Source organism: Elephas maximus, chromosome 18, assembly GCF_024166365.1.
Source record: "Elephas maximus indicus isolate mEleMax1 chromosome 18, mEleMax1 primary haplotype, whole genome shotgun sequence".
NCBI lineage: Eukaryota > Metazoa > Chordata > Mammalia > Proboscidea > Elephantidae > Elephas > Elephas maximus.
The window spans coordinates 23,817,547-23,826,868 of NC_064836.1; the positions used below are offsets into that span (position 1 = coordinate 23,817,547).

General features: G+C 41.7%; 1 pseudogene; it reads left to right on the forward strand.

Moving 5' to 3' along the window:
• The first annotated feature begins 506 nt into the window (after positions 1-506).
• Positions 507-6,635, forward strand: LOC126061732 (CCR4-NOT transcription complex subunit 11-like; annotated as a pseudogene).
• Positions 6,636-9,322: the final 2,687 nt, after the last annotated feature.

Genomic DNA, 9,322 nt, shown 5'->3' on the forward strand with positions numbered 1-9,322 from the left:
TTCTTTGTTTTGAGAGCTGGTTGAGGTGATCACAGTCTGTTTCTTTATGTGACTTGATATTTGCTGTTGTCTCCAAGCCATCCGTGAGTTATTATGTTAGTTTATGCTTTCTAGATGTGTTGTAGCTTATTGCTTTGTTTTGTTTTCAGATACTTAAATGGGTTGCTGGAGTGAGCTAGCTTGGTTATTTTTGCCTTCGGAGCTCTGATGTCGTGTCCTCAGATGGCTAGAGCTGTTATCAGGTATATCAGTCTAGGAGTCCATTCACTTTTCTTGTATGAATTCAGCTCAGGTGTCCAGGTAGCTGAACATCATGTGTGTGGTACAGGCTCTGTCCTATAGTCTTAGAGGGGCAGGGGTGACTGGTGTATGTACCCGTAACTGATTGCAGCAGGGGATCATGCTCTGAACAAGGCAGGGAGCTGAGAAAAACCCCCGAGTGTCTCTGATGAAAGCACGTCCCTGTTCCCTAGAGTGTGCAGGTGGGTGGGTTCTGCACACGGACCATGTTGTAAGGACTGGGAGGTACCAGTTATCCTTGGACCCGTGTCGCAGGTGGCTGGGTGACCTGAGTGGAGCTACCAGTCCTTAGGCCCCTGATGTGGGTAGATGAGGACCCTGGCAAAGCAAAGCAAAGTCAAACATCAAACACCCACCTCTCCACCACACAGCTGAAACAGTTGGAGTCTGCCAACAAGGGCCTATTCTCCTGAAATAGGCCCACAGAGGTCCATGCAGAAGGGAAAGGTGCTGAAAGTCCATGGACCATTTATGCCTGGAGGGGACCTGCTTCTGTCCTGAGCTCCCCCGCTTAGTGGAGCTGGCAAATTATCTTTTCCCCCAATTGCAAATTTTTTCCTTCTCCAAGGTCGGGAGGATGGCTCTAGGTGCAACAGGGCCTATCTCAGGCCCAGGGAATTCAGCCGCTGAAGCCAGATTTGGGGTGGGGGGGGCATGGCAAAATATACACAAGTACTTAGCTTTTGCCGAGAGCACCATTCTTCTCAGGTTCCGGAGGTGTGAGTGGACTTTGTGGCTGGCTGCTTCTCCCTTAGGAAACTGTGGCGGAACACTAGTACCAACCTGCCGCTGCCGGACCAGGAATGGTGCCTGAGTGCGTCCCGCGATTCAGGTCTGGTAACTCCTCTCCGCTTCTGAACGGTCTCTTCCAGTCCCCATCAGTTCATTTTCTAAGCTTGCCTTCGAAGCTCAGGGCTCCTAGCTTGTCATAATATTCTTTTCAATTTTTTTTTTCAGGTGTTTGTTGTAAAGAGGGCTCTCCAGAAGCGTCTGTGTATTCCACCATCTTGGCTCTGCCTCTGTAGAAGTTTTTATAAATTTTGTATATTAGTCCTTTATCAGATATAAAACCAAACCAAACCTAGTGCCGTCCAGTTGATTCCGACTCATAGCGACTCATTAGGATGACGTAGAACTCCCCCATAGAGTTTCCAAGGAGTGCCTGGTGGATTTGAACTGCCAACCCTTTTTTTACCAGCCGGAGCACTTAACCACTGCGGCCATCAGGGTTTCCTTATCAGATATAGGGTTCCCAAATTGTTTCTCCCACAATGTAGGCTGTCTTTTCACTTTTTTGATAAATTCTTTTAATGAACAGAAGTATTTAATATTTATAAGGCCCCATTTGTCTTTTTTTTCATTTGTTGCTCATGCCTTTTATTATTATATCTGATAAATATCTGATACCTACCAAAAAATACTTAGTCCTTATATTCTCTTCTATGAATTTTATTTTCAAATTAAGGTCCTTGACCCATTTTCAATTGCTTTTTGCACATCATGTAATGGCTGGTTCCTAGTTTATTCTTCTGCATGTGGATATCCAATTTTTCCAGCACTACTGATTGAAGGGACTTTTCCTTCCCCAATTGGATGAATTTAGAATTTGTGTTGAAAATCAGTTGACCACATATCTATGGATATATTCCTGTAGTCTCAATTTTATCCCACTGGTTTCTATGTCTATTATTATACAAGTACCAGGATGTTTAAATTAGTGTAGCTTTGTAGTATGTTTTGAAGTATGAGAGTTTGAGCCCTTCTGCTTTATTCTTCTTCAAGGTTCCTTTCAGTATTTGGGATCCCTTGCCCTTCCATATAAATTGGAGAATTGCCTTTTTCTTTTCTGTCAAGATGCTGTTGCAATTTTGATGGGGATGGCATGGAATTAATAGATTGCTTTGGGTGGTATCGACATCTTAATTGTATAAAGTCTTCCAACATGGAATGTTCTTCAGTTATTCAGGTCTTCTTTGATTTCTTTTAGCAATGTTTTATACTTTTTCATAAATAGGGATTTTACCTACATTTATTCATAGGTATTTTATTTTTTAGATGCCATTGTAAAGAGTAATATTTTAGTATTTCTTCTTTTTGCAGATTGCTGATGTACAGAAACTGTGCTTATTTTTATGTATTGATCTTGCACACTGTTGCTTTGCTGAATTCATTTCTTAGTACTAATAGCTTTTTTGGTAGATTTTTTGGTGTTTTCTATGTATATACTTGTCATCTGCAAAAAGGGATAGTTTTGCTTCTTCCTTCATTACCTGGGTACCTTTGATTTCTTCTGTCTCACGTAATTACTCTGGTAGGACATCCAGAATGATGTTAAATATGAGTGGTGAAAGTAGGCATCTCTGTCTTGTTCCTGAACTTAATGGGAATGTTCTCGGTCTTTGTCCACTGATTATCATGTTAGCTGTGGGGATTTTTGTAGATACCCTTTTTTATATTGAGAAATTTCCCCTTTATTCCTACCACTTATTTATTTACCCGAAGAACTACAAAGTATTGTAGTTCTGCTAGGGGAGGGGCAAGCATTGCCTGGTCCACAGTTTTAGTATAGTTTTTAAACAGATATTGTCTTGACTCAGTTTAGAGCCCCTGGCTGGAAGCCAGTCAGTTCACCTTCTTTAGTAGCTGTTTAAGTCCACTCTCCAACCACAACCCTCATCGGGTTCTCACACTCCTGTGCACTATGCACGTGGCTTAATTATCCTGGGTCTAGTACCAAACACCTAGGAACAGCCCCTATGCCCCTGGATCCCACAGAATTATTCAAGGTGGCCAGTCCCCAGGAAGCCTGCATAACCTAGCTAAACCCACCTGTTTTCCACACTTAAGTCACCTCCTACAATCCCAGCCTGCTTTTACCGTTTCTCTGGGTACAGCCCCTTGTGTGGTCCTGCACAGCAGCCTTCTCTGGTTGGGAGCTGTAGGTAACAGCGTTTCTTATAATTTGGAACAATGGGACATAAAAGAAGGCTGCTCAGATAGGAGACCAAATGAAGCCCTAGAAATACAAACCTCCACCACTAAGTAAATTCAATATATAAACTCAGTATATGATTAGTCACTAACTACACATTACATACTGTTAAGGACAGTCACTGTTAAGAGAGAAGCACGGTCATGGTCCTTAACATCAGTGAAAGAAAACTTGATGCGAGAGGTGTTAAATGTTGTTGTTATTAGGTGCCTTGAGTCAGCTATGACTGAGGTGACTGAGGTGACCCCATATAGAACAGAATAAAACATTGCCCAGTGCTGCACCATCTTCACCGTCATTGATGTGTTCGAGTTCATTGTCGTGCTGAATGCCTTCCAACCTAGGCGGCTCATCTTATAGCACTATACTGGACAATATTCTTTTGTGATCCATAGTGTTTTCATGGGCTAATTTTTAGAAATAGATCACCAGGCCTTTCTTCTTAAGTCTGTCTTAGTCTGGAAGCGCCACTGAAACTTGTCTACCAGGTATGATCCTGCTGGTATTTGAAATACGATTGGCATAGCTTCCAACCTCATACATAGCAACACGCTAACTACCACAGTATGACAAACCAACAGACGGGTGGTTGAGATGTTAATTGCACTTGATAAATACCTGATTCTCCAACAATGTCCAGTTGAGGGTATACTATGAGCTAGAACCATCAGGGCATATGCTAGTGTAAATATATTTTAATTCACTGTTTGGAATTAATACGTTTAAGTAACTTATAGATAGAAAATTTTGTTAAATTACCTTATCATGAGATGTTTAATACTATCTCTCATTTGTATAGCTTCTTAGAATTTTCAAGGCATTTCAGGAAACATCTTCTAACTACCTATAAATTAGGGAAAGCGGTTATTATAATTCCCATGTTACTCAAGAAGAAACTAAGACTTAGAGAGGTGAAGAATCATGTCCAAGATCAACAGTCTGGCCATTAAAAGATTAGAAGTCAAGGACTCCAGCATGCAGCCTGATCCAGACACCACCCTACCCCTTAGCTGTTATTGTTGTTAGCTGCTGAGGAGTGACCCCCCACCCCATGGTTACCCTGTGCATAAAAGAACACCAGATAGTTTTGATTCACAAGGCTCTCATTAACTGATTCTCAGAAGTAGATAACCAGGTCCTTTCTCCTAGTCCATCTTACTCTGGAAGCTCTGCGGACACCTGCTCAACATCATAGCAACATGCAAGCCTCCCCTGACAGATAAGTGGTGGCTGCACATAAGGTGCATGGGCTGGGAATCAAAGCAGGATCACCCCCATGGAAAGATCACTGAACCACCAGTGCCTCTTACCTTTTAACTAGGGAAGTATAATGAGCAGTATAGTGGCTGAGCAGTCTACGGGACTGGATTATGGCTCTGGTCTCTGTGGGGTCATGGGTTCGAATCCCATTGCTGCCAACTGTGTTTTTGGGGCCCTGGTGGCTCAGTGGTTAAGTGTTTGACTGCTAACCAAAATGTTGGTAGTTCAAATCCACCAGCCACTCCTTGGACGGCCTATCGGGCAGGTATATTGTGTCCTATAGGGTTGCTGAGTTGGAATTGACTTGATGGCAGTGGGTGTAGGACAGCATGTTGTTGTTAGGTGCCATCGAGCTAGTTCCGACTCATGCTGACACTATGCACAACAGGATGAAACACTCCGGGCCTAGGCCATTGTTACAATCATTATTACGCTTGAGCTCATTCCTGCAGGCACTGTCGGTTTACCTCGTTGAGGGCCTTCCTCTTTTCCACTGACTCTGTGCTTTGCCATGCGTGATGTCCTTCTTCAGGGACTGATCCTTCCTGACAACATGTATGATGTAAGACACAGTATCGCCATCCTTGCTTCTGGGGAGCATTCTGATTGTATTTCTCCCAAGACAGATTTGTTCATTCTATTGGCAGTCCATTCAGTATTCTTCACCAATACCACAATTCACAGGTGTCAATTCTTCTTTGGTCTTCCTTATTCGTCCTCTAGCTTTCATATGTATACGATGGGATTGAAAATACCATGGCTTGGGTCAGGCGCACCTTAGTCCTCAAAGTGACATATTTGCTTTTCAACACTTTAAAGAGGTCTTTTGCAGCAGACTTGCCCAATGCAATGTGTCTTTTGATTTCTTGACCTCTGCTTCCATGGGTATTGATTGTGGATCCAAGTAAAATGAAATCCTTGACAACTTCAGTTTGCTCGCTGCCACCCCCTTTGTTGCCAGTTTCAAGCGCCTACTCAACCCTGTCCTGTGAAGCCTGCATGTGGCGGCCAGCAGCTGGACTGGCCACCACTCTCAGGATTTTTACCTCCTATAACTCCAACAGAAAAGTTTTTTTCTTTCCCAGCTGATGCTGGCACCACCAAGGGAACTCTTCTAAAAGACACCTCTCCAGATTGCTTTCATGGGTGTTGGTAACAGGGGCCGGACTGTGGACATAAGCGGACTTCAGGTAGCCTTAGCTGAGGGTCATTCAGATCTCCAACCCAGAGTAAAGCTAGCTTCCCTAGTATTCTCAGTGACCCAGACCTCGATTCTTCCAACTCTGGATTTGACAGCTTGATTGTCTCTCAAAACACAGAAGCTTTAGTCAGTGTTCCAAAACCATCTATTGAAAGCCATTTTTGGCCATCGTTTGTCTAACACCTCCACTCCACGTTTGTGAGGATGAGTTGACGTGGCTAAATCCAACAGAGACTGACCATGCAATTCAGTGGGATACATCAATTTGTGTTAAGAATAGCACTGCTGTAGAGATGAAGCAAATAATGGCCAAAGCCTTCAAACACCCCTTATCTTCTCAACAAGCACATTCCTTGGTGACTTAGAAAAAAATGCAAGACTTGTTTATCACATTGGCCTGATTCCAGCCAATCTTCCTGATCTCATAGAAAACAACTCTCCAGTTACTATAGAAATGTTGCTGAAATTAACACACAGTCAAACCAGATAACCAAGTATGTTTCAGGCCTGGTCAATATGGACATGTCCTTACATTCAATGGAAGTTGTAAATCAGCTTACTATAGCTGTTGATCTACCTCTCGAATTTATCCACCTTTATATATCAAATTTCATCTCTACTTGTGAACGATTTAAGGGTCATTTGGTGCACCTCGTCTGTGTCTTCCTCCAGTCCTTGATCTGTAACAAAATTATTAATGTACAGGACTTGTTTATAGAAGTACAGGAGTTCTGTATTGAATCCCATAGGATATGAGAAGCTGCTGGCCTTTTCTGGTTGTTGAAGACGTTGCATACTGGGGAAACCCCTTCTGAGACTAATAATAATAGTAATACCGCATCGAAACTACGTCATTCATTGTTCATCCATACCGTGGTATAATTTTTAAAACTGTTAAAACCCTGAGTGGATTGCTTGGTGTAGTGCATATAAACAATACTTTATCAACTTGAAGTTTTACTTTCCTGGATTTCTTTTTACCTTGAGATGAATTTTTGGTAAAAACTTGAAAAAACTGTGTCTTTTAGGTGTCCTGTTGGTAATTATCCGTGGGAGGAACGGTTATCCCAGAAAACTATTACTGCAAAAGAGCAGATGAGCAGTAAAGAGCAAAGCGCCTGTTTTTGTTTAAAAGTCACGTTGCAGACTCCTGATGATTCCTGAATCCAGCTTTCATGAGGTTTCAGTGCTAATGTATTTCATGAGAGTAAATTAAGATATTCTTAAAAATTTGTGATCCTGTCCTTGATGTGACATTAGGCAATTGTTTTGATCCCTCAGGGAGCCAAGAGAAATTTGATTCTTCAGCCCAGTTGTACAGGTAGCTCTTAAGTTCTCATTAAGTAAGAACCAAGGACACACTTGTAAATTTATCCCTTCTTATCATGAGGATTACACGACAACAGAGTAAATGTATTCCTTGGGACTGTTAAAAAAAACATGAGAAGTATTAGAAAACTTTTTCTAGGCCAAAATAGCTGCTATAGTTTTCTGTTTGTTTTTTTTTCCCCCTCTCAAGACACTCCTTCTGTAATTATTGTTGTCAGTATAAAATAGTCATTTTTTTTTTTTTTGAGGAAAAACGCCAGTTAGTGCTTTGAGAGGAATACTATTTCAAATAGTTTGCTGAGTGGGTGCTATTATTACCCTCATGTCTGTGGTAGGGTAAAGGACATGTTTGAGAAGCATTAGAGCAAGGTGGTATTGTGTGAACTTTTAGTCTTCATTTAACTCTTGGACAACAGTGCCTTACACTGAAGTTCTTTATTTTTAATGAAAAAAAAGTGTATATGTGTATATAAGGAGCACTTGTGGTACAGTGGTTAAAGTGCTTGGTTGGTAACCAAACAGTCAGCGGTTGGAATCCACCAGCCAAACCCACCATCCTCTCCACAAGAGAGAGATGTGGCAGTCTGCTTCTGTAAATATTTGCAGCCTTGGGAACCCTATAGGGCAGTTCTACTCTGTCCTGTAGGGTAGCCATGAGTCGCAACTGACTCAACAGCAATGAGTATGAGTAATGTAGCCAATCATTTCAATAAATGTAAAACTATATGTCAGGAACAGGTCCCTGGGTAGTGGAAATGGTTAAGTGCTAGACTGGTACCCAAAAGATTAGGGGTTTGAACCTGTCCAGAGTAGCTTTGGAATTGAAGCCTGGAAATCTGTTCCAAAAAGACTACAGCTTTGAAAACCCTACAGAGCAGCTCTACTCTACACGCAGGAGGTACCCATGAGTCAGAATCAACTCAATGGCAGCAAACAACACCATGTCATGATTTTTTTTTTTTTTTGGCTCAGTATAAAGACCTTAGAACTTGTAAAGAATGTGTTTTAATGCTTTTTTTTATTGCTATATTATTAAAATAGATTATGCATATTTAAACTACTTCTTAAATTTGAATTCTTTTATATTAATTCCATTAAACTAGGCCCTTTCACAGAAGTATACTTTCCAGAGTTTGTATTCAAAAGCAAATTAATTCAGAAAGGAAAAAATAACTGAATATAAAGCAACTAGAACAATTGTAGGTAGATTTCCTTGGAAAACTTTTATTACATCATTCATACCGAGGTTTACAAAATGTGTCACCTACAGTTTAATAAATACTGACTTTAGTTCTAGTAGGACGAATTATTCTTTGGGGACCAAAGAGCATTTAGGAGCTGATGTTCTTCTCTTGACTGTTTGCCTGGTTGTCTTGGGTATTGAACATGTCATGGATTGTAAATACTAGGATTCAGAGTCTGGCAGATGAGTTGTCCCTGACACATACCTTCTCTGCTAACTGCAACAACAGTAAGTGTGATGGTCAAGGTTGTGTATCAACTTGGCTGGGCCATGATTCTCAGTGGTTTGGCAGTTGTGATGTAGCTTGGCAGTCTTATGGTGATATGATCACTTCCACGATGAGATTTGATATAATGTGATCACCACCATACTAGGATCTGCTATGAGTAAGAGGTTGGTCAGGTGGCCTGCACTGAATAGAAGTGGACATTCTGGCAAGGTTCCTGGTCTTTTGCTGGCTTTATATCCTGCAGCTGGCTCCTGTTCGTCTAACCTCCAGTTCTTTGTACTTGAGCTAGCAGCTTACCTTTGGTCCTCCCTGCTGATCTTGGGATCCATCAATCTTTACAGCATGTGAACAAGAGCCCTGCTCTCTGTCCGGCCAAAGTTGGGTTCTCCAGCCCCTGCGGCTACATAAATCAGGAGAACCAAGCCTCTATCCTGACCCATGGACTTGGAATGTTCCAGCTTCTACAAATGTGTGAGCCGTTTCCTTGATGTAAATTTCCGTCTCTGTATATATTTGTAAGCCTTACTGGTTTTGATTCTCTAGAGAACCCAGCCTAAGACAGTAACCAAAACATCAACTGCAACCATAGGTACAACCTGGGAAGGCACCACTTGCAGTATGCTTACCTGGAGGTGGGTGATGGGCTGAGTGTTTTCATGTATTATCTCACTTAATTATTACTCCAGCCTTAGAGTTAGGCTTTACTAAACCAGATTTATAGATGAACACCCTGCAGCTAACAGCAGAGTGTAAACAGCTAAGACCACA